The 17454-nt window shown below is 35.1% G+C and overlaps 1 protein-coding gene across 12 annotated transcripts in view; it reads right to left on the bottom strand.

The window, feature by feature from the left end:
- The window catches only part of SGCZ (sarcoglycan zeta), a 321764-nt gene that overhangs the window by 269788 nt on the left and 34522 nt on the right, over positions 1–17454 (bottom strand). The gene's annotated exons all lie outside the window — the stretch shown is intronic.

Genomic DNA, 17454 nt, shown 5'->3' with positions numbered 1-17454 from the left:
ACAGTCTGTATGTATTATGGTTTTCAAAAGCAATAATCATACCAATCAAGATCTAATTTCAGATTATCTTCTTGATTAAAATGAGTCTTTTGCTTTATAATAATCACCTGTTGCTCTTGTTGCCACTAAAAATTTGGAAGCCTAGAGGTATGATATTTACTTTATATGTTACACGGAATTGAACAGCTGCTACTAAAACACTTTTTGCTTATACATACTAATTATAACCTATGGCCTGATTTATAATTCTTACTGTCTTTTCAGTAATATTCCACAATATCTATTTTTCTACTAGTTGTCTCTAGTGGCAAGACAAAGCATACAATTATATTCTGCCAAGTGTAGCTAGCTTTTTACTTTGTTTTGATGTTTGTTTTATCACCTTCTTTTTAACGGGATTATTTCCCTCTATCCTTGTTTAAGCCATAGATATGACTAGGACTACACAAGGTAACAATAAGCAAGTTCTCAAATGTCCATGCGGGTAAATAATCCTAACAGAAGTTTAAAACATAGCTTTTGCTATGGGAATGCATATTTCTTTCATTTTCTATTCTCTTTCATCCTAGTAGCTTTCGCTTTGAAAATCCATGTTTCCAGGCAATAACAAGGGCATAAAGTTACTTTCTGCAAATTGTGCAGTTCTAGCAGTCTTTGTTTCTCTTAAGTATCTCTCCTGAAAAGGTCGCATAAGCAATTTCTGATTACACATCAAAGTATGAAGTAGTTCTAATACATACAAAAGCCACAATGCTGTGTACCAATGTGCTAGGTCATCTTCTTTAGCTCCCTGACACAGATCCTACGAACACTGTTAGGGACTTCTCACTAATCTTATGTATTAAAGAAAAACAAAAACAAACAAAAAAAAAATCTGCTGGTACATGTGAAGTAAAGGGGGATAATTTTTTCATATAAGGCTCGGAGCAAATGTACATCTCTGCAGTGTCCAATACAGTTCTTCCAACTGTTGACCTGGAAGGCTACATCTGCCTCCTTGTCCTGTCCTTCCCTTTCACCCAGCAGGCTCCTCTCAGCCCTCTTGAGCCTCAGTGGAAAAAACAGTGGAACCTCACCAAGTAGAAGCTCCATTTCTCCTGTTCTCACAAAGACAATTTTCTAACTAATTAATACCCATGGGATAAGTCTGGGAGACATTTCAGTTTAAGGAAAGTGAGAGGCAAGTTGGGCCTGGCTCTGGTTGGCCTGATACCAAGGCAGCTCCTTCAAAGGAAGCATTGGAGCTGCTTGCAAGTAAATTGTAGAATGCCAGAAGCAGCAGCTTCAGCTGTGCTCCAAGAGTCATCTCACAGATTTAGATGCAGAAGAAGCAATGAGATTTCACATTTCATCCCGTTGCTCCAAAAGAACAGGTGCAGAAAGATTCTAGACCATATCACCAAAAGAACATATCTTAAGTATAATCAGTGCAGTATACAACACACAGACCATCTTCCTTTCCCACTATATCAGACAAGAGGTATTATTTTTAACTATTATCTTAAGCCTATTATCTGGAGAAACGTAATGGACATATTTAAAAAAAAAAAAAAAAAAGCAACACTTGTGAAATCTTGAGTTAAATATTTGGGATTAAGCTTCTAAGTACTTTCCCTTATCTGCTAAGTATCCTCATGTTAATCCTAAAATGAGATCAAATCTGCCTTTTTGCAGGGTACTAGGCTTTATGTAATTCACTTGAAGGAATAAGAAATTCTCTGTCCTTTCTAATTTCATAATGAAGTAGAATGGTATAATCTTTTAAGATAACAAAACTTCTATATTCTATAATAGGATGCTCAATTCCTTGCTCAGTTATGAATCTAATCGCTCCATGCCTATGCAGTGAGAGGATCCCCAGCTCAAACACTCCTGGTAGAGCTCTCCCTGTATTTCAGGCTGCCTGCTTATTGGATGGCCAGTCTCAATGTTCTATGTTAAGAAGGGGCTCAGTTCATCCTGCAAGCTTAACAATTCCACTGTAAGACTCAGATTCACAGAAAAAATCAGGTGAAAAAATATTCTTATACATGAAGAACATTCAGAAGCATGTGAATTTGCTCTTTTGGGGAGGGGGAAAAAATTAAATAGTGACTGCTCCAAATCTACAGTAGTTTCATTCAAATTTGACTGAGTTTGAGTGTTAGAAATATGCAAGATGCATTCATTTCTTTTTTTCCCCTAAATACTTATCTGTGAGTCTACACATTGCTTAGATATAACGCTATTTTTTCCCACTTGTAAACATACTTTTTATGTCCTTGGAGAAATCCTTATAAGTGAGTTCAGATGACATTGTGCTGACGCACTTGGCAGTCACATCTCCTTGCTAACTTGTAAGTTTTACACTATTACCAAATACTTCAGAACTCATAACATTGTGAGATTTCATCTCTATAAATTTAGCTATCAAAAATACATTTGCATAGTTTCTGTATCAGCAAAAAAGCCTTCTAGATTGTATCTCTCTGAGGTGCAGCTGGCCCATGACAGGGATTACAGTCAGAGTGAGCCTGGTTATGGTTATAACCTTATGGTTATAAGTTTTTCATGATGCCAAAAATCATAATGTTGGAAAAGGTTTTAAGAGTTAATGAGCATGGTCACTATAAATCACCTATAAACAAAAGTACTATGATCCCAAGAGGAAAACAGTGATTTTTACCTATTAAGCACAAAATTTTACATGAACGCCATGTGAGTATTGTATGACTATGCTTAATGTTTATTGCTTGACATTTTTTATGCTGTATTTTGTATGACTTGAGATGAGGAGCTACAATGAATTGGAGCTATAATGAATTAATGTTATAAAAGAAGATTTCAAAGTGGAATGAGTAGCATAAATTTTTTTACTGACTTTATTATTGCTTTCTGTACCCTGCTCATTCTCTCTTTTCCACCTAACATCTGTTTTCACTCTAATCCTTCTATCCTTTGATCTTTGTGCTTTTCTCTCTTAAATTCTCTTTTCTTCCTCAGAGTTCTAAGGTATTTCTTGCTGGTCCTACCTGATATGACTATATTTACCCCTGTTCTGCCTCTTTCAGTCATAATTTGGACTCAGCAAAAGAAAACCATCTCACACATGGTAAGACCTGAAGGCAAGGCACTTTTTTTTATCCTCAGTATTTCCAAGCAAATTCACAACTTCATCAAGATTTTATTTTATTTTATTTTATTTTATTTTTTGTAATTCACTACTTGAACAGAGAAAATATATCTATTTGCTGCTTAGTAGTGACATGCTTCAAAACCACCAATCAAAAAGTGTGATTTTAGTGTAAGTACGATTGAGAGCAATTTAAACTGTAATTCTGTAATTCACCGGAAGATGTGTACTAGGTTTGAACAAAGACATATTATTAGCAGAGCGTCTGTGGCATCTTAAACATTGAGTTTAGGGGTTTTTTTTGGATGCATGTACTCTCTGTTTACTACAGATGAAAATTCTAAAGAACAAATACGCAAACTTAAGATCTATTACATTCACTAGTCGCCACTTGCAACTATTGCAGTTTTGTGTTAGATTGAATCAGTGACCAAAACATGGTAACATATATAAAACCTCTGAGAAGCTTGAACAATTTTTGGCTCAAAGCCTGTTCAGTGGCACTCATCCGAGACATAACTCTACAAGCTTTTGGGCTTAATGGTTACCATGAGCAAAGCAGTAAGAGAAGCATATGCTGCTGGACAACCAGGAAAAACCATTTCCAAGTGTTGATCCAGTTAGGCATTCAAGCTGACCTTGGAAGCACGGGGGGGTGGGAGGGTTCACCTCAGGTGAGAGGACCACCCTGCAGAAAATGCACATACGTTGCAGCCCATCATGTTACAATTGCATAATCAATTTCTGATTACCCAAAAAGGAGGAGGCATATACTACAGACATGCTGTTGCCTCTGACGAACAAAACATAAGTACCACTAACAACTACTGCTGCCCCTGGCAACCAACTACTGTGCTAGCAACTAAAATGATGCTATGAAGAGGATAAAAACCAAGGAGTTCTGAGGTAGAATGGGTATCCTTCCATAAAACTGCAACCTAGCAGCTCAACAAGGCAGCTCTGACTGATTTGCTGCCACCCTACAGATGAACAGAACATTACTGGACCCTTGGTGGTGACTTTATGAATTGTTCACTAGGATTTCTCTCTTTACTATCCCTCACATTCCCTAGCTGTTTAGAATTTGTAGTAAGATGAACTGATAGCATTTGGCCTCTTTTGCTGTCTTAATCTTTCTTCAGGTACCCATACGTCAAACCACAACTTCTAATAATTGGAGCGAGACACCCCTGATGTTATGCACTACACAGTTAAACAAACATTTTCTGCCACCAAAACCTTTCATAGACATCAGAGTAGGCGCAGAAGGTAACAAATGCAGAAGTATAACACTCCAATTAGCATAATATTGAAGGAAACAGATGAGCAGACCCTTCATCCACTTTTGTGCTTTGAACAGAATCTTTCACCTTGTTAAATGAATAATAGTTCTGATAAGACTAGCAGGAGATTTCTTTTTCCAACGTTTTGGGATAGATTTTTGTTGTTGTTTTGTTTTTTAATTACTATAGTGCTTTTACCACCCACAAGTTAAACTTAAGAATCCCTTCTACCTATATTAACAGTCTCTGAACAGTATCAGCTCTCAGTACAACATAGGATAAAGCAGATAGATGAAAATAAAAAAGCTTCTAGACAGGAAACAAAGTCAAAAGTGCAATACCTTTACCACTTTCTAATTTAGCAGTTTGTATCAGCCTGTGAGCCAACCACCACAATTCAGTTTCCAAGATTTCAAAACAAATTTAGAATAATAATAATTTCTCAGTATCTTTTTAGAGTATCCATTACATTGTACATGATATAAACTTGTACGTAAAGGAATGGATCATGTATTATTTCTTACAAAATGAAATTCTCATACCCTATAAGAACTGTAAAGAATTGCATATACAAAGAAATATGAGTATAAATGCAGATTATCATTATTGTGAGAGAACTTCCTTTTTTAGTGTGTTCTTAATTGTGCTATTTCATTGTATTTATTATAAAGTGCATGTGAAAGTGATGAAATAAGTATTTTACTTTTAAAGTTTTTTCTTCCTTAATTTCATTAAGGAATAATAGAGTCATTTCAAAGAAAATAAGCAAACGTTCACAATTCTCTTTGTGAAAAGAAGCTATTTGAAACCTTAAGATGTTTATAAAATAATCAACCTCAATTTTTCATCTGAAGGTGTTTCTGAGCTAATAATAAAGCAACTCCGACAGATTGTCTAGGTGAAGTTAAATAGAAGATTACATATAATTATATATATTTAAATGAATTACACAAAAAATAAACACTTCAAATAGACCTGCTTGGAGCTTCTTTGTTACAGAACCTGTTGTGAAAAAAAAATGAATTACAAATTAGTTTTAACACATAAAATGTCTTTTAGGAATGGCTTGCAAATTGCTGGCTGTCATGAATAATAAATACATACTATCTTGTCACACTCTCCAGATCTTTGATAGAACTCTCAAGGAAAGAGATGATCATTATTATAGTAAAAGCACAAAATCCTATGTAATATTACTTCCTTAAAAAAAAATAGATTGACATTAAACTTTTTGTGACCAAACATACTAGCCCTCCTACCTCATAAAATTATCCATTTTGCTGTTTCCAGATACTGCTGAACCATAATCTAATGTATTTTATTACATATTTAATGAAATAATTTGAGTTATAAAGTATACATTGTATATATACACGTTACTCCCATGATTAAAGAAATCCAGTTATCTCTTTCCACTGGCTTGCTATGTTACTTGAGGTTAAACCCACACATTACCATGGTATGTTTTTTTATTTATTTATTTTTATCCCAATTGTCTAAGATATAGCCTGAAGAAAATCACAGAATTCCTTGAAGTCATTTTATGGTTAATCCTTGTTGCTCTCAGCTACAGAAAAGCAGCCTTTAGCATCTGTATTGCCTTCACTTTAAAAAAAGAAAAAACAAAAAAAAAACACCTCCGTCACTGTATGCATTTGTGTTAACATCAGCTACTAACATAGAGGGAAGTTACTTCTCTATCTTTTTTCCTCTTTGATAAATACACCTCTGAGATAGAAGAAGCACTATCAAGTACTTCTTGAGACAGTAAATGAATCTGTAGGTATGATTTGATCAGCTTTGAGTGTTGGTTGAAACCTGCATGTCATCTTCTATAAGTTTCAGAGGAAGTCTGGAATCTCTTAAATATCTGTCCACTGTAATAATATTATCTTAGGAAGTCATATTTTCTTTGATTCTACCATCTGGGTAATCCAGTGCTGACTCTCCTTAGTCCTTCTCATAGGTGGATTATGACCAGTAGCAATGTCAGTAACAGTTATTTCATCTCTCTTTACTCAAAATTCCTCGCAACAGTCACTCAAAAAGAAACAGACTGATAAACGTTGTACAGCAGAACAGAGTATTACGCTCAAACAAGTTAAAATTGTAACACTCAGAATAAAAATAATAAACCAAAACCAAACTGAAAAGCAAAAAAGCCATACCTTACACTACTGAAGTCTTGCTCCTAACATCAGTCACAACAGTATTTGTCTCATACATAAAAAAGTAGATGTGCAACATCAGCCTCCATGAACGCCCTATTCTGCAAGAAAGCAGTAGCAACGTGTTCCCAAAGCCATATAGAAATGCTAATTAGACATTTCTCTTCTGGAATTTCTCAAAAAAATAATAATAATCATCTCACTTTTTCAGTGCACACATTGGATGGGAGCTTTTCCAGTTCCTACAGTCTATAAACAGACTGAAATTATATTTTCCTTTTCTGTTTCATAGAGGGAACATGACAACAGCAAACTTGTGTACCTGACTTTTAGTAACAACAACAGTGGAATTAGAATAAGCTGAGAATTTAGAGTTGCTCCAGTGCTGTCAGGCTGGTCACTGCAAAACCAAGGAATGTGTTTCTCTGCACGCTTATTCTGCTAATTACTGCATTAAAGCGCTACAATACCTTCTTGCTTAATTTGTTTGTTTTCCTTTATTCAGCAAGCAGTTGTCGGTTTTGGTGGTTTACTGGATCTTGTACAGTCTGAGTGCTGTTCATTTGTCAAAGACTCTCACCAGTTGACAGAACTGTGAAAAATGCAATTATACAAAGCCAATGGAATTTATTTTTTAAGAAGCAGAAACTGTCATATTTATTCATCTTGCATGTAGAAGCCTGCACACAATTATGTCAAAATATGAAGACATTACAGACAGACATTGGCAGAAATATTTTCAAGTCTTTAGCTTGTTCAGGTAATGCCTGAATCACCAGTATATTTTAGAAAGCATGAAAAATGAATGTGTTCAAGCAGACTAAATTAACAGCTCTTTTCAAAAAGGATCATAATGAAGTTTTCCTCTTTACCTGACTGATGTTACCTTAAAACAGCAAGGAGGCCATTCATCTTAAATAGTAACTGTGGGAAATAAAGCCTGCTATCTTTATGGCTTCCTATCTTTCTTTCTTCAGCAAAAATAATGCAAACACATACACTGAGGACTAGAAAACAGGGGGGAGCCACATAAAAAGCTACTGAAGTTGATAAAAGCTTTAAAGTCTCTGTATTTTTTTTTTTTCTTTTCTACTTCTACCAGCTACAGTACAAAGAAATGGGCACGACCTCCACAAAACCAGTGACCTCATAACTGCTAAAGCACTTTGAAAAGATAGAACCTCTCTCTCATAATGGAAGGGCCCACCAGAAAGATGAACTACAATTCTTTTCTACTCACAGGACACAGAAAAGGACTTATTTCCAGTCACAAGAGCAAGCTGAACTTCTTGACTCTGGAATTATAAATATGGACATGGAATTAAGAACAGTCTGAGTGGACCCAGAGTATGCAACTTCTTTTGCTCTCAGGTGGATCTCTCCTGATGCACCTTGAAAACTATAATCTAGGTAATTAAAAGCTGAGGGGGGGGAAAAAAAAAAAAAAAGTCTCTTTTAATTTAGGAAATACCGTAAGGATGGAATTCAATCAATGTACATGCAACATTTTAGTTTATATTAAAATGTTTTCTTTGTATATATGCGCAAGATGGCATATGCAATATATAAAAGCATTTTGTCCACAAATAAAGCCATGCTACAATTCTGAAAGAAAACTGAAAACCAAAAATAAGCCTCTATGATTTCAGATTAGGTTAGATTTGCAGCCTAAGGGTTGCTTGAGAAATTGAGAATTGAGTTTTACTTGATTTCCCTCCAGAAAGAAAGAAATAATTTGTGGTTAATTTTGTATTTGGTTTCCATTTTCTTTGAAATGAATACGTAATAAAACAAAAGGTGTTTAAAGTAGGATTCCCGAAAGCTTAACCTGGTGACACAGAAATGAACATTTTTGTATGTCTGTGAAGTAACATTCTGGTTAATATCCATCACTTAAATCAGTTAGAGAGAAAAGCAGATACACTTAGCATGTGGTTAATAGGAAATCTTTAATTGCTATCATAGAGAGGTCCCTGGAGAACAAAAGAGTCAATGTTTTCCTCTAATGATGGCTGAAAAGTTTCAGTGGTTGCAGAATTAACGCACTATAACAGGTAGGGATCCTCAAAATATCTATGAAGTGGCTTTGTTTCCTTTTCAGATAGTTAGTGGGCTTAATGTCTAGTGTGGAGCTATGCTGTCCATGCCTAGAACTGTTCCTACTGTGCCAGAGTTCCTACATGGGGATACAGTGGCAAACCCATACTGACTTCAGTAGCACAGGAAAGCCTCACATCTCCAGCACTGTAACACATGCCAAATATACTGCAGTTTCTACCCTCTTTCTACCCTCTTTCTACCCTCTTCCATATCTCCAGTAGTATAACTCCCCACCCACCAACTGAAGCGTGGTCCTAATAGAGGGCATTCAACCTTAATATATTAATGACCAACAGCCATAGCACTTGGCAGCTGCTCTTCCCCCTTAGCAAGGAAAGTGACGATTCAGTCACTGAGTAGCATTATCTCTAATCCTGATGAGAAGCTCTCTCTACTGCCATGGCAGCATTTTATAGCACTTTTGTTTACTTGTTTACTAAGCAATTAGATTAAAAACCAGATATATTTGACACACTGGTGAAAGCCTACAGTAAAGGATGAACTCATGCAGAAGCAAGTTACAGGCAGGACAGAGCTGAAGTCTAAGGAACTTTATACTTGCTTTTTTAGAGGCATTTGATGTTTTGAGCAGCATCAAAACAAGTGATGTTACATTAAACTTCCACTAAGAAGAAAAAAATCTGGAGATATTTGGACAATCCTTCTTTTTTTTTTTTTTTAAACCTACTGACATGTACTAAGACAAAGCCACCCAAAATGTAAAAGATGCCATAAATCAATGTTATCAGTACAAATCCAGCCCTGTTTTCAATTTAAAAAGTGAAATCATACACCATTCTATAGCAGTTTTGAGATGTGAGCAGAGTTCAGATCCAGAATTAAAACTTCAAAATCAATATCAGAAATTTCTGTTGTGCAATTACATGGAAGACTCTCTAGCAACTCCAAGTTGTCATTGTGAGCTAGAGCAGGATGTGAAGTGAACAGCATTTGTACTAAGGTTTCAAAGATAAATGGCAAAAAGCAAGAAAGTTCTAGCTTTCAGGCTCTGCAGAGCTGTCAGGATCAGCATCCCCAGACCTACCAGCTCAACTCATACTTTCGTTCTTCCATCTAATACATACTAACTCAGCCTGCCTCATTTCAACTTGTGTTTCAAATTGAAATTTCAACTGAAATTGAATTTTCTCATTTCAAACTGTCATGTTTCAGCAGGCTTTATTCAAGACCTCCTCACAACTCTACTGCTATGCTCCACCCTCTTTAACCAAGACTTACAGGATTTCTCCCTTCATCTTCGTCTCCAGCACCACCTACATAACCTCCACTCTACCATATTTTCCCTTCTGGTTTTCATCCTATTTCTCTAATCAGCATCTTCCCTCTAATTGGTACCATCAGGCTTTTCTGTCTTAGATCTCTAAAGTTATGTCTGAAAGAAAAAATAGAAGAGTTCTAAGTAAATTTAGACTTGGAATTCACAGTAAGCACATTTTATAACTATATTTCACTTTTGTCGCAAGCATAGCTTGAAAGAAAGTCATAATTCCTATTGTTAAATCTATAATATCAAGCACACTTGTATATTTTATAACATGAAGTAGTCATTTCCCATTATGTACTTTTATTCAACTAGAAAGCATGCCACTAACAAATTAAGGTGAAATAAATAATAATCTAATGCATCTTTTTGAGAAACATACTATTCTTCCTTTGATTTGTTTGGTTTATTTAAACCATAAAGGAACTTTTTCTACTACTAGAGTTGAGAATGACTTGGGAAAAAGCGGTGGCTTTAACCTATTTATTTAAATATTGGTAGCAACAGGTTTGAGGTGACAAATGATTTCTGAAAAAAAAAAAAAAAAAAAAAAAAAGCAAGTAAGTTTTTTGAAATATTTGAATATTCCTGTTAGAATATTTACATGCTTTAAAAAGTAGGTCAGCATTAACTTGTAATTCTAGTTCAATTTTATTCTCAAATATCTGTCATTAGTAAAGTATCTCTTTTTGAGCCCCTGTCAGACATTTTCCAATCCAGCCTTACTGGAAAATCCCTCTTCCCCCCCCCCCCCAAATCTTCATTTAAGTTTAATCATTTTTTCCTCGCTGCCAACTCTCATCTTCTTAGTCCAGTAATCATCACACCTCCACAGCAGCTCATCTCTTTCATTTCCTGTTTAGACCATCCCATCAAATTATTTGAAGACAAGGATATCAGGCACAATACAGACTAAGGAAATGTCTCTGTTGTCATCTATGTTACATTTAAGAAAATTTATACTAAACATAGAAAATTTGCCTCTGTACATTATCAATGAGATTAATGCGCCCTGTTTCAAGAAATTTGGGCTAGAATTTTCATATCATATGCTACGTGGATGTAATGGCAAGCTTGATATGCCTAATATACCTGTAGGTTTTACTTCATCTATTCTAAATAGCAATATTAATTGTTCAAAAGATTTTGACTTATAAGCCTAGTGAGAGTGAAGTAAGACTGAAGATATACATTTAAGTCATCAAATATACATTTTTCTCTTGAGAAAAAAAAAATCAATTAATCTGTTGAAGCATATGGATGAACCTACACATCAGTATAACAGACATAAGTGAAATAGTTTTTAAAAAGTTTGGATTTGCCCAGAAACTTCAGTTCATCAGTGATATCCAAGATACCAAAAGAGACCAGGGAAAAAAACATAATCCTATATAAATTCACTATAAAGAATGTTAGTTATGAAATTAGTGAAATTTTAATGCTACGCTCAGCAGATAAACTGAAAAGAGTTACATTTTGGAGGTACTGAAGCATAATTCAAGTAAGTAATTAGGTAAGGCACAAAAATACTATTTCAAAATTATGACAGATGTTGCACACATCAATAGGGATATTCTTTTGGGATATTCTTTTCCAGTGCTGTTTCTTCAACAAGAACGAGCACAAGAACAATTAATTATTTGTCACTACTTTGTTCTGCAGTGATATGCTACACTGCCAGTTACTTGTTGCACCAGTTGTTCCAGACGTGGAAAGTGCAAGATTCTGTGTCCTAACCCCATCAAAGCTGCCTTCACTTCACCCTTACCTGACATAGAAGTTCACAGAAAAAAATCTGTTCGAATTTTAAAAGGGAATTTTCAGAAAGCAGCTGGTATATATATATATATATATATATATACACACCTATATATATATATATGTGTGTGTGCGTGTGTGTGTGTGTGTGTGTCATTACTACTGTAAACGCGTTAAAACAATTATCACCTGGCTAGTTTTACTCAACTGCTGCAGAAATGATCTGCTTGCTAATATGGGATATCAATAGATTAGATTAGCAGTCTAAAAGGGTTAAGACAGCAAAAGAAAGTTCAAAGATCTCTAAAAGCCAGGTCCTGACTCAAGATGGTATAATAAACATTACTACCTCTTCTGAGAAAACAGATAATTCAGTTTAAGTTCTGACTGAGATGCTACCTTCAAACTTATTCAGTGGACTTTTGGCATCCAAGGCAAGGGGACCCATTTGGAAATATCCTAAATGCAAAGGGTGTTCATACATACCAAAAGCATCTCAAAATAAGAAATAACTATGGAAAACACAAAATTACCACATCAACTACAGTACAAACATGTACAACAAGAGCATTCAGAAAAAGGAAATTGTATTTCTTAAGCCTTAGGAGAAAAGGCGAAACAAAATAAGAGAAATGACAGCCAGATAGGAAAGAGGGGTAACACACTTGAGGGAGGGGAAATGGTCTCAAATGACCCTGAGGAGCACTGGATATGTCCTTTTGCTGAGCATTCAAACTGAAAATTTCCTGAAGATTCTCAGAAGACAATAACATAATACATTCTTAATGCTTAAGTACAATTTGAAATTGCTATACTACTACATGATTCTTTTCAGTGATGATATTTTCTACCTTGGTAATCAAAGACTTACTAGCAACTTGCACACCTTACAGTGTAATAAGGTTGCAACAAAAAGCAAGCCCAGTCGAAGCTAGCTATTCACAAGACATTTGTTGTTTTTTGTTTTGGTTTTTTTTGTTTGTTTTTGTTTATTTGTTTTAGCCTTCATAAATTCTATTAAGTGATACATATGTATACATAAACATGTATGCACACACACACGTACACACAAATCTAAAGTAGATCTGAAAAACCACAGTACTCCTGAACTCCAGATATCAGTGTAAAGCAATAGAAGGTGGAAAAGTCCTTCTTATCCAGTAGACAGGCCAGCTGCTCTTTGGCAAGAAGCAGATGGCAGAAAGACAGTGGACTGCTCTAAACATTCTGCTAGATTACAAACAGAAACAGAGCATCAAAACACAGAAGTTATCTATTCAAGCTGAAGTCTACCACATGTTATTAATGGAAAAAAATAAAAGGGAAGAACTGTACCATTTTCACAAATTGCTTCCAAAGCTTGTCTACACTATCAAATTCTCAGCAGCTATCCAAAACGAAGTCTCACTTCTTAGCTCTATTCTTAGGACAGGTAGGATTAATCACTTGGAGTCTTTGAAAAGAAAATCTGATCACATAAAAAGACTAAGTATTAAGAGGCATTTGAAATTAGACAATTGCTCAAAAGAAGTTATTAGCCCCAAACTATTACAGCTTCAGATTGAAGGATGAAAATAGAAGATTTGGGGATATTCTGGCCTACATAATTTGTCTGAGCAGATTATCTGGTATTATTTCCTCCAATATTTTCAGACTATTTATCTATGTACAGTCCTGTGAAAATGTGGGATCTCAGTTTTCAGTTCCAAAGGCTAGATTTTAACAAATGTATGTAGGATACAGTATTTTATTCATACATTAATAATAATGCATTAGTATAATAGTAGTTATCTACTCATCTATCATTCAGTTACAAGCTGGAAGCTGCGCAGTACTGGTTGCAAGAACACTTGGAGGGACCATCTCCCACTTCAAAAATTATTTCAGTTATGACTGGTTAATTTGCAGATAGTTTTATCAGCAATGATAAAAGGCTGTCATATTCAGTCACAGAATAGTCTACTATATTCTTCTGGGTTCTCTTATTTTATTCTTACTGAGAGATATTTGAGTACCCTACTCAACATCGACTTCAACAAGCATTGTCCTTAGTATGAGTGTGGAAATCTGACAATATTTTCTTCAACATCTAAAAATGCAACAGTTTCAAAAGTATCATGTAGCCACCAGTCAGAGAATACAATCAAGACAGTTTTATGTTGTTTTTTCCCTTTCGCTTTGTAGCTGTAGTCTTAGTTAAAAATGCAAGCTACATTTCTAAAGTGGATAATTTTTATTTAATTCCTCAGAGAAATGAAAAGCTAAGAAAAGTCATCTTCAAAGTAAATATAGCTATTTGTTTCCAAGAATAGCAAACCAGTTCAAGGATCATTTCTTTCTAGAAGCAAAGCATATTGGATTTCAGGTGGAAGACTCCTGGGAAAGAGAGAGTAAACTTTCAGTAACTACATCAATTCTGACAAACACATGACAGCAAGATTGTACCCTGGAATAGAGTATGTCAAATATTTGTTACAAGTTGAGGGTCAGCTCTCTAGAAGCAGCTTTGCAGAAGTTGCAGAAGAGGCTGTGAGTATCTCAGTGTTCTCAGCAGTTTCTTGTCTGGATAGGCTCCTCCCAGAAGTGAATATAATTAAGATGAGAAGTAAAATATCAGTGTTTCGAAATAAATAAATAAATAAATAAATAAATAAATAGGAAACACAAACACGCACACACAAGGTAGCCAAATACTGGGACAGACAGCCCAAGAAAGTTGTGCAGTTTTCATCTCTGGATATATACGAAAGTCAGCTGAGCAAACTGATAGACTGGATGAGTTCTAAATATGCTTTGGGAAAGGTAAGATTCAGAGGTCCCTTACAACTTAAAATATTCTATACTGCTATGATTCATTCTGTTTTCACTGATTCTACAGAAGTTTCTCCAAACCACTTTAAGAGAAGAAAGACAAAATAATTTGAGGAGCAAGCAGAGAAGCAAAATAGGAGTGAACCTGATCCTCAGAAATAATTACTTCATTATTATCAGAGCAAGCAGACAAGAAGCACTGACACTAAAGAAAGTAAATTAGGCTGATTACTCAGCAGTAATTCTAGTTAGAATTTACTATTATATTCTTGGTAGAATTAGAAATTAAACCAGATGATAAGGCAAAAAATAACATCTGTTTAAGTAGAGCAGGAAACACCGGAAGTAAAGAAAAATGGGGAAGGATGGACAGAAGAGTAATTAAGATTCAAAGTAAAATCACAACATGTTCTATGTTTGAGAGACAAGTAGGGGGAACAAAGCTAGTGGAAAGAGTGGGGTCAAACTAATTAGACAATCACCACTGTGCTATAAGGGTGAACTGTCAGAAAAAGAAAATACAGTCACTGCCTGGGGTGCACACATGATGGAAGAACAAATTTATTAGACATGGCAATGACTAGTGAGACTCCAGAAAAGACTAAACCAAAGAGACCTCCTTGAGCACATCAGTTTAGCTGCTAAAGAAGTTTAAGCAAACAAAGAAAAAAAATGCCATGGGTGTCAAGAGGATAATATTTATATTATTAAAGAAAATGTCTTCTTAATAGAATGAGTTATATAATATTCTTAAAAGCAGAACATAAATATTCCATTCTATAGCTCAGCAACTTGGTGTTTTCTTTTGTACATGGTGGCAGGTTTTTTGAATGCTTTATAGATAATTACTCAACATACTATAAGGATACTGGTAGCTTTCCTATCCCTTCCAGCAAAATCTAGTAAAATTAAAAACCAATTAGTTCAGATGAGGATCAGAAGTAGTTTTAGGGAATTAGGCAAGTCATTAGTCCAAATGTGACAAATTACACACTTGAGCACTTGACAATCATATAGGCAAATAGTATTTGGACGTATTTTTTAAGACATAAATGTGTTATCAGAACTTAAAGCAGCCAGCTATCCAAGGACTTCATAATCATAAGGAATGCTTCCTTTTCACATGGTACGCTTCTCCCCTTTCCTCACTATTCCTCATTCACTAATACTTAAAGTAGAACTTAATTAATGTAGTCCTACCTGCCCTTATATCAAGTCTCTATAGCCTGAAGTCAATGTCTGAATTTTCTACCACTACATACCATTTTGACAGAATGGCTAGCCTTTCTGCAAATGTTTTCCTGCTGCTCTCTGTGATTAATGCTTATCCAGAGCTTCAAAAGCTCATTAAATACTTAATTTTGCTATCTGTAGGTACACCCAGTGCTCATATCCTCTGAAATTTTAGTTTCAGATGAAAAATAGTTTTAACACACTGAACAATACAACTGTGGGATATACTGATTAGAATCAGTGCCATTCATTACATACATTATACACCAGGGCAGACTCTTTCCATAGCTTCAGTTATGAGACTGCCACTAGTCAACATATGAGAATACTGAGAAAAGTAAATGATGTTTTGGTTAGATCTATGCTTCCCATTAGGCTGGGCTATTAGGGCTTTCTTCTGCTTTTTGTGTTGTCCAACCAATAACAGAAGAGTAGCCAACAACTATTCACAAATGAAAAATGAGCATGCAATTACAACAATTTATTTGCTGTCTAGTGGTCCATCAAGAATGCATAATCAATATTCTAAGTGCCCTCTGACTAATCTACCTTTAGTTCAAAATGGACACTAATCAATTACAGTCCTGTTGGATTTAACAGAAAAGAAAATTAACTGTTAAATTCATACAAGTAAACATTTCTTGATACCTTTAAAATAACATGGGGGGAGGGGGCGGGGGAGAGGATTGATAGGATGATTTAAGTTTATTTTACTTAAAAATTACAGCTGTGGGGCTTCATAGGGTTTCACAAAATCCACTAGTAATACGTAGAGAAAAAGACAAATCCTCAACACTTTCATCTAAAAAATTGAACCATTTTTCCATACAGCCTTTTTTGAATCTTCAGTCTATACTCTTTTTTCATACAGAATCTAATTCAATATGGTACAGCTGTACTCTAAAATAGAACAGACATTTACATCAGTTAGATGTCTTCCAGCTCTCTTATTGTCTGAAAATTCATACAACTATTTACTTTTTATTACTTATTTTTCAGTCAGTGTTAAATATGACAGCCTAAACACAGGATCATCTCAGCCATAGGTCCTGTAAGGATATGTTAGTATTAGTTGTCATTTTCGTTTGTCATGCCAGCTTGAACAGATAAGCAAGACAGTCTTTGGAGAGAGAGAAATTAGAAGATTAATTTTGTAATCCTTTGTAGAATATTGTAGCTCAGAAGCTTCTTTGTGAATCAGGGAAGGTGACCCTGATATCATTGCAGCTCATCAAATTTCACTTAATGAGAACTCAAGAGGGCACTGCTGAGAAATATTGTATAGATGGATAACTGGAATGAATTTGAGGATACTACTTTACAAATTGCATTTAGAGTTATCTAATTAGCTTGGTACATTGAAGTCTTGGAGGAAAACTCTAAGCAAGACAAGATTTACAGGGAGAATAGACTTTTTATTATCTCTCAAGTAATATTTCTCAATATGCATCATCAAATTTTCAGGTCAAAGATTTTATCCAAAATCTTCTCCCTTCTCTCCAAATCATATTAGCTCGTGCAATAGTCTTTCTGAAAGCTAATCCTTTTCTTATAAATCACTAAAGTCATATCATCACTGCAGCAACTGAGGAAAGAACTGTCAAGAATGCAGGTGATAAATTCATCCACTCAGCAAGTCTAATTCATAAAATTTAGCTTTCCTCTCCCCCTCCCCCCCAAAAAAAGATACCAGATCTCAGTCAGTTC

The sequence above is a fragment of the Coturnix japonica genome, chromosome 4, assembly GCF_054131305.1.
Source record: "Coturnix japonica strain WE chromosome 4, WE-NBRP24, whole genome shotgun sequence".
Lineage (NCBI taxonomy): Eukaryota > Metazoa > Chordata > Aves > Galliformes > Phasianidae > Coturnix > Coturnix japonica.
Note: the sequence above shows the minus strand (reverse complement) of the source record. Positions and strands in the feature narration are given on the sequence as shown.